At 34.6% G+C, this 15,269-nt stretch overlaps 1 protein-coding gene across 2 annotated transcripts in view; it reads right to left on the reverse strand.

The window, feature by feature from the left end:
• Positions 1-15,269, reverse strand: part of LOC118263796 (synaptogenesis protein syg-2) — a 177,151-nt gene that overhangs the window by 127,103 nt on the left and 34,779 nt on the right. The gene's annotated exons all lie outside the window — the stretch shown is intronic.

The following is a 15,269-nucleotide window of genomic DNA, read 5'->3' on the forward strand; positions in this document are numbered from 1 at the left end:
TTTCCAACACAACTTGACCTTAGTGTATTGACGAGTGTGTTCTGATGAGAGATCAAGATACACTGGACGGTTAACCTGACATGCTGTCGTAGTGGTATTCACCATATATTTATACGGTTTTCCCCAAGGGACTATGGTGTGTATGGCCGGATAATAAGGGAGAAATTAGAAACGCACTTTCATTTGTCCCTTTCATATTTATTAAGGTAAAGGCAATTATTTTAACGGCTGTAATTGTTTATGTTTCTTTTTTGTTTTCGTGTTTATATTAATATTATTAATTCTTTTGCTTTTCGTGTCCTTTTGGTGCGTCATTGAGTTACTAGTGAAATTATTTAATACGAGATCTTAGGTGAAAAATGTCATTGCCCGATAGAATGGCAATAGGCAAGTCCTGTGCTACACGCTCTTGAATGCAATTTTACTGATAGTACAGATAACACTTTTTTTTTAAAAGAGTAGCGATAGAATTTCTTGCGCCTAGCTTCTCTGACGGACAGACTGACAGCCTATTCTTTAGGATTTGTTAACGTTTCAAAAGTATCCGTTTATGCATTAGTTGAAATAAATATGTCGACTTTAACATTGAGAGGTACATACGCTAAAATTCAATTTTTTTCTGAAAAAATACTGAGGTAAAATCTTCAAAATAAACTAAAATCCCCACGCAAAGCAGTAGCAGTCTAATCCCGAATAAAACAGTTGTAAATACTACCAATTATTGGGATTGAGCCAATATTTGTTAGGCAGATTGCTTGACCACAGCGCCAATCCAGTTCACAACATAATCACTCAATGTTGACCCTTGTTACTCAGATAAACCATTCTGTTTCTAAAGAGTATTAAATCGAGACCTCAACTATCAATTTGATGACACTGCGGGATCAAAGGTTCCAGTGTTCGGCCACGCGGCGCTAGTTACGCTAATAGTATGCTTGTTCTTCTCTGAATGGGTTTTGGTATTAGTATCTAGATTTACGAACTGATTCATAACTATTATTTTGGTTTTAAGTACTAAAATGTTCTTCTTTATGGTGTATTTTGAATTTTCATATGTATTGGGGTTATTAACTGCTAAAAATGTAAAGGTAAAGCAGGCTGCGAAATTCCTCAAAAATTTTTTTGACGTTTTTTTTTAGACGAGCAGACTGATCACCTGATGGTAAGCAATCAACGACGTCCATTACCACAGGTGCATAGACGGCATTTTAAAAGGAATACATTATTTTCTTGATGATTTGAAGTATCGTTATATCGGTTCGGAAATATCACCGACGACATCTCATTACACAGTTTATTCTAATGCTATAATAACTGATTTAGATTGATTCTATGCATTTATTAAGACCTAAACTGAGAATTATTCCAATCAACAAAGCACAGTTTCCAATAAAATTAAATCTCCTGTTCTCCAGCATTTCCTTTACACATTCATCTGCACTTTCGAGCAAAAAGCAACCAAAACGAACGTCTTGTCATGTCTTCTCTACCAAGTCTTTACATTTCGTTCCCAACATATTGATGCTATCTCCCTCAGACATTATAATCTATATATTAATACGTGATGCAAAAACTTTCGGAACCTTTTTACGAAAATTGCGCGGACGTAGGAGCATAAAATTTGGTACACTTATAGTTTATGTGTAGGAGAAGTGAAAAATGCTAATATTTTTAAAAAATAATGCTTATAAAGTACATTAAATCAATAAATAAAACATTACACACACATGCATAGTATCTGATCGTATTTGACAAAACGTCAAAATCTATAGACATTGCGATGATATTCTCACGTCTTATATGAAAAGAGTTTTATAAAAGAGTTTTGTTTGAGTTTGAGTTAAATAAAAATTATCCTTGAACGTATGTTAAGTGGTATTGTAAATTAAATCGTAGGTATATGGTTGAATTTCGACCACTAGGCGACCACTAGTCACTAGTTATTACCGTTATAACATTAGAGTAGGAAAAATCTATATTTCATGTCGATTGCTACTGCCAGTCACAATTTAATGTTGACATAATAATGATGGTGTGTACTATTTATGTTTTTATACTATAATAGTTGATGGACAGCGTCTATGTTGAGGGGAGCGGTAAGGAAACGGTGTAGCTTGTAGCTATTTGATATCATTATTATTTATTTTTTGAAAGTATTTGGTTATTTTTTTGTTTGTTGCTGCAAACTTTTGATGATGCACAAGACGTATGTAGGTTTTGTAGCACTTGGCGGTCCATTGTCTCTGTCTAACCCCATGGGAGACAGGCGTAAGATTATGTATGTATATAGGATTGCTACAAACTTTAGTCGTATTTTATATTGATATTAGACTGTTTTCCTCAACTGTAGTGGTAGTCAGTGTTGGACGTATCACATTGTTACAAACCAAACACAATTTTTAATGGGCTTTAAATGTTTGTATGAAAAACGTTCAATAACTTTTGACTACAATCCCACTGATTGATTACAAAAACAATACTGTACATCATAAAAATACGATACAAAACTATCATTCGTATTTCATAAAGTCGTATTTCAAAACTAACTCTGAAATAATTCAGTTCGATATTCCGTGCGAGCCGAAAGAGAATAAATTAAAAAGTCTACTACTGCCTTTATTGGTACACGATAGATGGCGCTTTAGGTCCCCACTAAATCACGTCGAGCAACGCGAAAATCCATACGCAAGGAAAACCGTTTGATTTATTAGAAATTAGTTTCAACGTAATTTGTGAATCTGTTAAACACGAGTCAAACGTTCGCAGCGACTCTTGTCAGGACCCGACTTGGCGTGAACATAATTTTATGGAAAATGGAAATTTTGACGAACATTAGGCAAATTGTGATGACAGTCAATTTGTGATGTTGTATTATGTCATGCATGGGAATCGACGGGGTGCAGAATTTCGATGGTGATCATTCATTTTATATTTATTTATGTATAACGATGCCTTTATTTCGTAAAAAAAAACATGACTAAAGCTTGTAGTGTGTTTGATCAATCAACTTAAGACTTCTTCATAAACTAAGAAGGGCAGACCGCTTCACACACCCCTTTTATAAAGACAATATGAAAGAAGGGTCTTTAAGAGCATCCGGATGTCCTTTCATTGTTTCTGATGATGATCATTGTGGTAGTTTTTATAAAGTTAGTTGTTGTATCGTCACGCCTTTTATCCTCAAAGGGGTAGGCAGGGGTGCATTTTATGGCACGTACAATATACACACAATTTTCATAATTTGTGTTATAAGTCCCATGTAGGTGGCGAGACTATTGAAATACCATATGCCGGGCACAATTCCAGACTCCGTGATACTACTGAAAATTTTTCGGAAAAAACCCGGTAATATTTTTGCTATATTTTATGTATTGCTTTTATAAAGTTACTATCCAACGTTCTTTACTACCTTTCATCATAGAACACTCGCCTTTAAGAGAGAACAATAGATATTAAACTCAGTTGTAGAGCAAATGTAAACGTGTACGATGTGTCGAGTGACATTAAAAGCTGCGGTTTTGTCAATTAACAGAGCAAAAGCTAAATTGGTTTCAAGTTAGGTAGTACTCTATATCTAATTGACATGTACTAAACGCTATCTAAATTAATCTACATAATTACCTAAGTGTTATCTAGGGTTTGGGTGTCAATTATAAAGTTCAGGGTGTTTTCAAGGTCATGTTAATGGACCCTTATGGTAATTTGCACTTTATTGGAGTACCTATAGTGACTATAATATTATTGGCTCAGAAAGGAGTGTGTGCCAAGTTTCGTAAATTACTACCTAGCGGGTTTACCGGGGCTGCGGCTCGACAAGCAGGAGTAGGAACGGGGTGGTTTTTAGTCAGTAAGAGTCTGACACTCCCTTTTGTCATTGTCTCAAGTCATTGAATTTCGCCCTTAATTATTGAAAGTATTTGCTTATTTATTTTATTATCAAAGTCAATGGCACTTTTGAAACGCTAAATTTAATTGTCCGTCAGTCTGTCTCTCAGTGAAGCTAGGTACTCACCGAGACTACAAATAAAATATTCACATCGATTTTTGTAGAACAATCAGGCTGGTATATATCTCGTGTTTTACACACAAAAAAATCAATAGGTACCTAAACTTTAACGACCTAAAAATCACTTATCTACACCCAACAAGCGAAAGATCATTTAAAATACTTTTATCCATTTATAAAATTGTAATAACGCAACGCAGTACATGAGGTTATGGTGGATATTTAATGGGGTCACTCCAATCATGCTAATGAAAACAAGCCATGCGATAGAACGTTGTTTAGCTTCTGAATATTCAACGGGGTTATTTTCTTAACGGCACTACAGATTTCAACCTGCGGTCGAAATTAAACCTCATGTAGAATGGCGAGTGTGCGCGATTGTACCGGAGCACGGAGCAGTGTGCGCGATAGTACTTTACTTAGATTGGATCGAGCTTTTGTGATTGCGGGATCGGCACGACGAAATTGCAGTTAGTGGTTAGAATTTAGAAATTTAGTATTACAGGTGGCAAAGTTGTGGTGTTTGTCATCTAGTGGGGCCACAATAGTTGGAAGTTATTGGCTCCAACAATTCGCCGAGAATTGTTGTGAGATTTTTTATTGGTTCCACTGTTCCGAACAAGTTTGTGAGTGGCCGTTTCTTGGTTTATGATATTGTTTTCTTGTTATCTGAAACGTGTTGACAAGTTTCTCTCTTTTATTATCACGATTTTGTTTTCATTCATTCTTTCAAACACCATATTTTCATTTTTATTTTTGGTCCTGTATGGGTTCAATTCCACTGCTTTAACTTTTTTATATTTTATTTTAAGCAATTCTTGTTAGGGACTTAGCAACATCAACGACAGATATGAATGATACAAGAAACATGAATGATATAAGTATATGACTCCTAAAAGATTCAATAACGAGTAAACTTGTATATTAACTCTCAAAAGCAACATTATATATGACGATAAAAAGCTTCATAAGGAAAACTCGTGAATATTATATAGTATGTACAGAAACGCAAAAAGCTAATCAGCCATACAGTTGTACATATATGTATGTAAGCACGTGTAGGAGTGTAGCGTTCTATGTACTGTAGCATTTTATATATTTTTATATATGGAACAAGCCCTTCACAACTTCCCAAACCGTTGCAGCTCCTGTAAGCCAGGATTTACTGTAGATAAAACTATGAAAATACCAGAACTCTAAAGTCCGAAGCGTCCCAGAGACATGAATGACTGCCTATGATCCCACAAATAAATAAATCAGAAGATATTATTAGGGGAGATGAAAAAGAAATCGGTGAATTGAATGAAGCAAGCCTAAAGGCATAAAAGAGACTGCATAACTGGGAGAAGTCCAGTTGCACCACGCCAGCACCACGGATTTTTTACTTAAAACTAAGTGGGTCCTATGTGTGATACTTGTGTAATAATAGATATGGCAAGGTTATATTTTATTTATCTTCTTTCATTTCATTATTATATTAATCCTTCTAGGATGGCAGAATCACTTAAAAACTAACCGATTTTTATTAGCACTAATATCACTATATTATTCAACACTGAATTGGATTCCAATCCTGACTTTTAACCTAAATTACTTCTAATTTGGTTATTTTTCTTTGGTTATAACTTAATGTACGCCTCCCCTCTATGTTCCTCTTACCTAAAACCATCCATCATTTATGCGGTTTTCGTTACCTCCCAAATGGGAGGTAAAGACCAACACCATGTAAATTAATTGATCTTTATAGAGTTTTTTTTTATCACAATATAATTTTTTAAGTATATAATTAATGGTAATTGAGCCTTCGGTGACCTCACTCACACAATGAAACAACGCAAGCGTTGTTATACGTCGGTTTTCTGTGAGGCCGTGATATCACTCCGGTCGAACCGGCCCATTCGTGCCGAAGCATGGCACATAATATTAGTATCTCTTAAGCTTTTTTATCTCTTCAGCTTTTTTATATAATACGGACGAATATTATACTATTCAAATGTACACAAACACATATACATAATCTATGACAGTTACCAAGAAATAATTTTGAAATTTTATCTCTACAGCATCAATGTTCAGCACATCGTTATCGTTAAAATTAACGATACTTTAACGGAACGGAAAATGAAATTGAATACACGATTGCTAATTAAAATGTCCGTTTGAAAATTTACATATTATACGAAATTAAAGTATATAGATTTGATACTATGGGTATTATAAATATTAAAACCGTTATTTTATTTAGGAAAATGAAAATAATAAAAGTAGGTATTCAGTTATTAATGTAATTAAATGGTTCAAAAATTATTTATTTTCATACAAAAATAAAAACATATTATTCATACACGTTTGGCAGTAACATTCACAACCACTCGACCTGCGAGACCGTCAAACAAACTTCCAGCCCAATTTTACTCGCTGACATCAAACCGAATCCAAATCCAACTAATCTTGCAAAGCCCCAATAATCCTAAAATAGGAACCACAAAAATTTACCGCAACACTAAAACGAAATAAATAAAATTATATTTTTACAAAGAAAGACGGCTCTATAAAAACTCCTGGCGTCGGTCGTTGAAAAAGTGGTTTATTAACGTACAGGGGAGCGAATATAATAAATATAAAGTCAGGAATGACGTCCCGAGTTCCCCTGCCGTGTTCTTTGGCCCTTATTTCGTGATAACGTAAATACAACAGTTAGCAGAGAAAAAAAATGTGCTAAATAATTTGGTTTACTCAATAACGTTTACGGAGAATTGTGAGAAAAATTGTCTGGCGCGCGTTGAATCTTTTTATAAATAAGCATGCAGGTTATATTTTTATTTATTTATATTAGCCCGCTGGGTTGGGCTGCTAATGTGTACTTATGGCTTGTGGTGTTTACTTTTTATAGAACCCTGGCTTGCTTTTGTATTTACTTTATCAGCTGTACTGAGCTCAGCTACATATTTGTTCTTAATTTAGCTCTTAACATAACTTTTTTGCTATTACACGGCATCTGATTATTAAGTCACTCAAATTCAGTTTACTTTATTTTAATCTATGAAAAGAGCTCTCAGTAATGTATCACAAATCAAACACTTTGATTTGTGATTCAGAATATTTGTGATAATACAAGTATCATCAACATTCATCTCAACATAAATAGGATTAACCAGAAATCGAAACCCAATCGATGCTCGGTATCAAAATGACAAACACGATCAAGTAATTAGTAGCGATTGGCATCACACTGCGTACCAATGACCAACTGTAAGCGTATAGAATCCAAAACGAACTAGATTTAGTTAAATTTAAACTTTAGACTTAACTAGAAACGATGACTCCAGTAAATTAGCATGTCAAATTAACTACGATAAGATGTGCTTAAATGTCAGTGGAAACACGATACCAAGTTGTTAGTGTCGGTAACCATTTATTTATTGTCCTCTGTAACAAAATGGTTAAAGTAAAAAGATTTTTAAGACAAAAACCTCGCTCAAATATATTTTAAGGCAGACTCAGACGACTTTAAACTCTTTTTAAATGATACTTAAGTTCTAAGTGAGGCTTTGAACCACTTTCCAGTTCCTAAAGAAATTTAGTTCAAGAGTATTTTAGGTTTAGGCTTGTCTCATTCACATTTGTCGCTCCATTGTTATTCACATCAAAAATCCGCAATATATTCCAAAAAGGAGATATCCGTGACGCAAAACTCCTGATCCAGATACTTTCAGAAATCCCTATGGAGAATAAAATGCAAAAATCAAAGGCAAAGACGCGGTCAAAACTATAGATAAGCGAAACCTTTTGAAACCTTGAAAATGTGTCCGTAAAGATTGTACTGAGGGGTTCCAAGCATGTCTTCGCGATATCGGAATGCCTATCTCCTATGAACATAGTAACCCTTTCCCTTCATAACTTATGCGGGTAGATAAACATCAAAGAATTTGGCTTCCTACCCAAATCGGCATGGATATGCTTTACGGTATACATGTATGTATTGCTTACAAAATTCCGCTGTATGGAAACTATATCAGGGACTACCATCTTTATTATATCGTTTATATTTCGACAGGTTCTTAAAGGTATCGAGAAAATATTGGTATTATGATATGCAATCTCTGATACTACGGTCCAGATGAAAAGCTATTCTATTAGCGTTGGCCAAGGTTGAAAGTCTTTTATCTTTATTATCCGTTTTTTTGTCACGGACTTCTGATTATGATACAATGATTTGATACAAACTGTTAACTTTATACTGTTTCCTGTTGCCGTGTAATTGAGAAGATAGGTGGCTTCTCATCATCGAATGTTACCTTTGATATTTGACCTGGGAAGGAAGCCACAGACCGCTACAAATGTTAAATGACGAGCTCTCAATTTATACTATATATTTCTATGTATATCAGTCAGTTACCAGGTTTTTTTATGACCTGCCGTCTAATAATGAAACCAATTTTAAACCATTACTCTATTAATAAAGCTACGAGTAGATGAACCCCAGAATTATGTCTTCATTCATCAAACGTAGTATCAGTCAGGACTAAATTCAAATAAATTGCTTTATCAATCTTTTTAATAATAGGTACGCTATACTTTCTTACTTAAATGGGTCTTAAAGACCTTGACCTGGCTTGGCAATCACGCTATGACTAGCAGATATACCTACTAAGAATTAATTAACCCTTTGTTACCACGTCATTGTAAAATTCTGTCGATGTCATGATGTAGTTAATAAAGGGAAATTCGGAACGTGGTTTATGGGGTCATTGGAAATGTAGTACGGACGTGTTAGAACAAGCGGTGCTTTGTTGTGCTTTGTTCGGTGTTATTCTTCTAGTCTGTTATGTTTTTTTATGGTATAAGCCGGTAAATGGGCTGACGGATCACCTGATGGTAAGTAATCGCTGCCGTCCATGTACGACGGAAACACCAGTGGCGTTACAAGTGCGTTGCCGGCCTTATAGGGGTTAGGAATTTAAAAGTTGTTGGAGAATCGGAAAAGAACCAAAGTTATTCCAAGGCGCGATAGGCGCGCAACTTGTGTAACCAGTAGCAGCGCGTATGTCGCAGAATGCTGCTCATGAATATTAATATGAGCCTCTAGTATCGCTTGAAACTAATCGAGTTCCTCATCAAATTGTTGCGTAATTAAGCCGAAAAACATAAAAATTAAAAAGCAGTCAGTTTATACAAAATAAAATAAGAAAAACCCACAAAACAACAAAAAAAAAACGACTCAACATAAAATTATCTAACCCCATCCCACCTTTGAGTGTTATCAGTACCTATAATATTTATATTCCAACAAATAAAAGATCACACGACGCAGAGGGGCGAACAAGGGGCGCATAAACTTTTATTAATAAAAGAATAAGTAACTGTAAGCGGAGAAATGCCTAAAACATCCGCACCTTGCCGTGGCTATAATAAAAAAGTAAGAGAAATTGATGATCCAAGCGTGGCGGGCTGGTTGAACTTTGTGCCCAATATCTGTGGGAAATATTGCAAGTAAACGGAGATTACCATTATACTGTGCGGTTTTATTATTCGTAGTTGTATAGTTAGTTTAGTTTTGTATGTGAAAGTGCCTCGGTGGTGGTTTGGATGTGTAGCTTAGAAAAGATTTTGGGTTATCTCTACTAAAGATTAGCATATTTGACTTGGAATATTTGATAGTAGCAATGAGTTAGTCGAAAGTGTGAAAGAGCCATACTTCGGCACAAATGGGCCGGCTTGACTGAAGTGATACCACGGCCTCACAGAAAACTAACGTGAAACAATGCTTGCGTTTTCGCCGTGTGATTGAAGTTACCGGGGGCCCAAGTACCCCCTACCCCATTTCCCTAATCTCCAACGATCCTCAAATTCTATGCACTTGTAACGCCTCTGGTGTTTCGGGTGTCTATGGGCGCCGAATACGCCACCAAATAGTCATAAAAACCCTCCAAGTATTCCACTGTTATTACTTAGGAAGAAAACATATAGTACTACATTTGTTACAGTTAATGAAATATGGAAGTAATAACAAAAGGCTATAATAAGTTTAGATTAATACTTGTAAAGAAACAGATCTTGAACAAGAATGTAAATATAAGATCTAAAGATAGCTATAAGTTACACTAGACTAGACAGTAGACACTGGAAGTCCTCTCAAAAAGCGCTGCTTTCGTCTGAAGCCGTTTTTGAGATTCAAAGTGCACTCCTTCCACGTAACTTTTTCTTTTAGCTCACTGGCGAGTTTCAAAACAATCACTACGTTGAATATAAATCCTTGATTTTTGACGCTGCGGAAAATACTCGATGCATTTTCCTACGGCTTGGTATTATAGCGAATTGTGCCTATTTTTATTTTATTTTTCATCCGTCTCGACCGTGTCGATACTTCGGATTTCATACTTCGCAAATATTGTACGAGTATTTTAATATTTTACTTCATTAATTTACGTTTGTAATTCTCTTTTTTTCAATTATGTTCTAAATGATAAATGATAAATGATATAAATGATAAATGATATTTATTTCTGTAAATAGGTCATAAAATAACACTTTTACACGTCAATATTTCAAATAGCTAGATGAGGCCGGCATTTCCTATCTGACTACTCTGAGAAGAAATGCCGAAACAAACTCAGAGGTCACAGTCTCTTTTAAAGTCCAGACAATGAAATAGAGGATAATGTGAGAGAACCGTGCAAGTTGGTTCTGTAGTGGTCTTTAGAGGAAAGAACCACAACAGTATGAGCGGACCTGTTCAGATGGCCGTACGCATGTGTCAGTTTACAATCAGCTCAGCTAACGGCTGTTGCTGAATGATCCGACGAACAATACCAACCAAAAGAACATTTGGGTAGGTCTCGTAAATGCTCACACTGTCAGAATATAATTAACTAAAAGTGAAATAACTAAGCAAACTCTCACACGGTCCTCAGACTAACAATTTTAAAAATAATATGATAAAAATAAAAATAAAAAATATCGAATGATATTAATGTATATCATGTCAAATTGTATAAAAATGTAACTTGTGTTACAAACATGTCAACATGACCTGTGTGGACATTATAACGGCTCACTCCCAAGCCTGACTATCATCTAAGTAGTCTTTAATTTTATAAAAAGCTTTACTATACAGTTTTTCTTTAATAACATTTTTAAATTTATTCAGGCTCAAACTTTGAATATCGCTGGGAATTTTATTGTAAAAGCGTATACATTGACATCTGAACGAACCACTTATTTTCTTAAGTCTAGTAGTGGGAACTATATATTTGTTTTTACTTCTAGTGTTTATATTATGTATATCACAATACTTTTTGAATAAATTAATGTTTTTGTGAGCATACACTACATTTTCATAAATGTATTGAGAGGGAACAGTCAATATATTAATTTCTTTAAATAGTTCCCTAAGAGAGTGCCTCGGACTAAGATTATAAATTGATCGAATGGCTCTTTTCTGCAGCACAAAGACAGACTGAATGTCAGCAGCATTTCCCCACAGGAGAATACCATATGACATGATACTATGAAAATAACTAAAGTATACTAATCGCGCTGTATTTACATCGGTCAAATTTCTAATTTTTTTAACGGCATATGCTGCAGAGCTGAGCCTTTTCGATAACTTATCTACGTGTGGAGCCCACTGTAGCTTAGCGTCCAGGGTTATACCTAAAAAGACAGTTGAATCTACAGGGTCCAACTCCTCGCCCTTGATTAGCACGCTGGTTTTCACATGTCTAACATTTGGTGTTGTGAATCTAATGCATTTAGTTTTTGATTCATTAAGTAACAAATTATTGGCACCAAACCAGCGAACTATTTTTGAGAGAGCACTATTTACATGATCACTGACTAATTGTCCACGTTTGAGTTTAAACAATAAAGATGTATCATCAGCAAACAGTACTATCCCATGGTTATCCTTCACAAGATAAGGTAAATCATTAATATAAATAAGAAAGAGAAACGGGCCGAGAATTGACCCCTGCGGAACACCCATCCTAACAATAGACCCGGAGGAAACTTTTCCGTTAATGTCGACTCTCTGAATCCTATTACTCAAGTATGAGTTAAGAAGATCCAGAGAGCTGCCCCGTATTCCATAATGGGATAGCTTCCTGATCAGTGTTTCATGAGGGACACAATCGAACGCCTTGGATAAGTCACAAAAATACCCAATGCGTCGGCCGAGACCTCCCATGCATCATAAATGTGATTAAGAAGTTCAACACCGGCATCAGTTGTTGAACGACCCCTTGTAAAACCAAACTGATTTCCATGTAATAATTTATTTCTATTAAAGAATCTTTGCAACTGATGTAGAATAATTTTTTCAAAAATTTTACTGAATGTAGGTAGTACTGAAATAGGTCTAAAGTTAGTGGGGTCAGAAGTACTACCCGATTTAAATAACGGAGTTATTTTACTATTCTTCATGAGATCAGGAAACACACCACGATCGACACAGTTATTAAAGATTAGAGTTAATACGGGTGCTACAATATCTATTACAGAGCCGGTAATGTACACAGAATTACCCCACAGATCTGCAGTCTTTTTCTTGTTCAAGGTATGGAACGTTTTGACTATATCTGTATAATCTATGTGTTCGAAAGAGAAGCCTAAATTGCAAGCTGCAACATTTTCTTTTAGTAAAGATTCTGCAACTGTGGGAGATGAATTCAAAGACTTAGTAGTGGACACAGGAACGTCCGAAAAGAAGTTTTCAAATGCAGCTGCAACTTCTGCATCCGATTTAATTACATTATTATCAATTATAAGACTAAATTCACTACTCTTCTCTTTAGACCTCCCTGTTTCACTGTTAATAATACTCCAGGTCGCTTTAATTACATTGTCACTGTTTTTTATTTTAGAGCTCAAGTATAACGATTTTGCAATTGAGCAAACTTTTTTAAATAATTTAGAATATTTCTTTACATATTCACTAAATTCAGTTGTATTAATATATGTCCTCTCGTTATAAAGCTCATATAGGCGTTTCCTACTCTTATAGATACCAGTAGTTGCCCATTGATTGAAAGACGCATTGCCATGAGCTGGTATGGTTTTAGGTGTGAAGGTGGACTTAAACTCGGTATGGTAAATGTTAAAAAATTCATCACACAAGTTATTAGAATTTTTATTCCTTAATAATAAAGGTATTTTGTCAGTGAGTTTAGATTTGAAAGTTTCAATGCGTCTTTCAGTCTTTGGGTTAACAATAATATGTGGTTTCGACACTTTATTTACTTTATTTGTTATTGAAATTAATTGTCCACAATGATCTGAATCAAGCAATGATATAATTTGTTTATTAGTTGGTACAATATCAGTATAAATATTATCTAGGCAAGTGGCACTAGTAGGAGTTATCCTAGTGGGCTCCAGAAACAGGTTCGTGAGGTTAAATGAGGCAAATAAACTTACAATTTTTGTACTTAAACTAGAATTTTCTAACAAATTTACATTAAAATCGCCACAAGTAATAATGAATTTATTTGAACTACTGAGTTTATTTAACACTTCATCTAATACTGTTTCAAAACAGTCATACAAACCAGTAGGTGGTCTATACACACTTAAAACAATAAACCGCTCTAATTCCACACAGGCTATTTCAACAGTACGTTCAACAGAGTAACTAACTATATCCTTGCGTTCTTTAAATTTAAGTTTGTTATTTAGTAAAATTAGTGAACCACCATGTATAGCGTTCTCCCTGCTGAACGAGCTACCAATCCGATGATTACCAAAATTGAACATTAGCTGATGTGATTTCAGCCAATGCTCAGTAATACACAAAATGTCAACATTATTACAGTTTAAAAATAATTCTATTTCTAATTCTTTACTCATAAATCCTTGAATATTTTGGTGTACCAGATTGATATTACTGTTAAATATGCAAGAGGATGTCTCCATTGTCTTGCGTTTTAATTTAAATTATTACAGATATCAACATTTAATGTTACATTATTAAAGTCAATACTAGAAGGTTGCTCAATAGGAGCAACCTGTTTAGCCAAGTTCTTGGCTGTTATTTTAATAAAATATGATAGCGACACTGCTATTCGTCTTAAATAATAACGAGAAAGATAGTACCTATCTTTCGTCATATATACATTTTTACCAACGTAATTGTTGGTATCAATAATATTAATATTAATATTTGAATTATTGCATAACTGATACATTGCAATATTAAGTTTATATCTAAGGTTGTTTTCTTCCTGTGGCAAGCTATTACTGTAAGGCAATGTAAACAAAATGATCTGCTTTAATTTAAGTTCTGTAATTGAACTATGAAATTTGGATAAACTATTTTTATTTAAACTACCTCTATTACCACAAATAATAATGAGGGTAGAATCTTTGTCAAAATTGTAATTAATAATTTTCTCAGAAATTTTAGTAAAAGTACAGCCGGGCATACAGTGATTTATTATTGTTTGTCCTGGGTAACTATTTGTCAATAAAGAACCTAAGTTCTTTCCAATCTCATCACTGAAGATTACAACACTGTTATTACAACTATTATTACTGTTACATTGGGTAGGAAACACTAAACTGGCACCATGAGGCAAGGTGGTATCACACGTTGGCACAGTACAAGCAGGCAGCACATTACTAGAATCACATTTTTCACATGGGTTTTCCTGTGACTGTGACCGCACTAACTCATCCATAGCCAACATGTATTCCCTCATTTGTTTTTCTGATGCACTGTATTTGTTGGTCATTGTGTGCAACTTGGCTGTTAAGTGGTCTATTTCTAGTTGTAAGTTCTGTGTGTCAGTTTCATATTTCCTATTCCTTTGATTTAATTTGTTAGAATAAATATTTAGTTGATTTAAAAGCCGGAACCGTTCCTTGTTTAATTTTACATTTTTTATGAAAAACTTTTGTCTTTTCACCAATCTGTTAGTCTTTGTTATGAATTTATTTATTTTAATATACTTCTTTAGTTTTTTGTTACTGTAACAAAGAGTTCTTGAGGAATGACATGAATCACTTTCACAAGTTAAGTCTATAGTCAATGGATTCATGTCTATATGTTGTGATTGAGAAGCACGGGCTGACACCAATTCGCTGAATAGACTGTTATTCAGACTGGCCGTGATGTTGTGGTTAATCATTTCAAGGTGGCTAATTTGATTATTGGCCTCATGTAGCTGATGTTCTAGAAGAGCTTTGTCATTTAAAGTTTGTTCGTACTCAATGCTACACTGACTGAATCCGTCCACAACAAATTGGAGCCTATCCCGAGCCTCAA

The sequence above is a fragment of the Spodoptera frugiperda genome, chromosome 27 (genome assembly GCF_023101765.2).
Source record: "Spodoptera frugiperda isolate SF20-4 chromosome 27, AGI-APGP_CSIRO_Sfru_2.0, whole genome shotgun sequence".
Lineage (NCBI taxonomy): Eukaryota > Metazoa > Arthropoda > Insecta > Lepidoptera > Noctuidae > Spodoptera > Spodoptera frugiperda.